This window comes from Beta vulgaris, chromosome 7, assembly GCF_026745355.1.
Source record: "Beta vulgaris subsp. vulgaris cultivar EL10 chromosome 7, EL10.2, whole genome shotgun sequence".
In the NCBI taxonomy this organism is placed as follows: domain Eukaryota; kingdom Viridiplantae; phylum Streptophyta; class Magnoliopsida; order Caryophyllales; family Amaranthaceae; genus Beta; species Beta vulgaris.
In genome coordinates this window covers 60737425-60738473 of record NC_079208.1, presented here as the reverse complement: position 1 = coordinate 60738473, position 1049 = coordinate 60737425, and positions in this window count along the sequence as shown.

Genomic DNA, 1049 nt, shown 5'->3' with positions numbered 1-1049 from the left:
CTCTCCGTCTCAAAAAATAAGTTCAATAAATAATAAGTTTAAAAAAATGCTAATAAATTCCTATAAATTCAAATAAATTTAATTTGAATGAATTCCAAAAGGTAAGAAGAAGAAGAAAACGTATCTTTAAGAGCATTGGAATAATATCATGTTGTTTTATATTTTCTAACCATAGGTTCAAAGTCTAAACTATTATTCTCAAATTTATCAATTTAAAAATGTGTATATGGGTGAAATTCTTGTAAATAATGGGATTCAAACATTGATACGATCAACCTTAATATATTAATGCAACAAAGAAATTTGAGTTAATTAAAAAGTAGGATTTCAAAGAATTGTATCATAAATCTAAGTGCTTTCAAATTTGTAGTCAACAAATCAACCAATATACACATTTTTTTAAGATATTGTTATACTTGTAAACTCGAAATTAAGGTACGTGTTTAAAATTACTAGACCATCAACTCATATATCAAATTCCTCAATTAGGTATAGATGCATAAAAATTATTCTTATACTTTAACCCAATTCAGCCTCCAAAATATACAATTATGCCTACTGTTCGCAATTATTAATTTTATTGTAAGTGCTTTTCACCTTATTTTTACTTATATTATGACACATAATATTAAGATAAGTGAAATTGGGTAAAGACAACGCAACCTAAATGAACTAATATAAATGGAGAGTTATTAGGATAATGTATAAGTAGGGATACATGTAACTTTTTAATAGTGATATCAATTGTCCCCGATTAAATTTGAATTTTTTTGAAGTTTTTCTAATAAAAATTGAGAATTTTGAGAATCCTTTTGTAAAATTAAAAACTAAAACCTCATAATTTCATTTTCAAAATTTTTGTTTTAATCTTACTACATATTAATTATTGAATCCGCCATAACAAACTTAGGTAGGTTTTATAATCTCATATGGTCGTACCTGAATTTTTTTTAAAAATTTAGCTATAAATGAAGAACAATTACTCAAATCAAAATCTTCAAGCCAATACCACCCAAAAATAAACAACAAACTTTTCAAAAATCCAATTA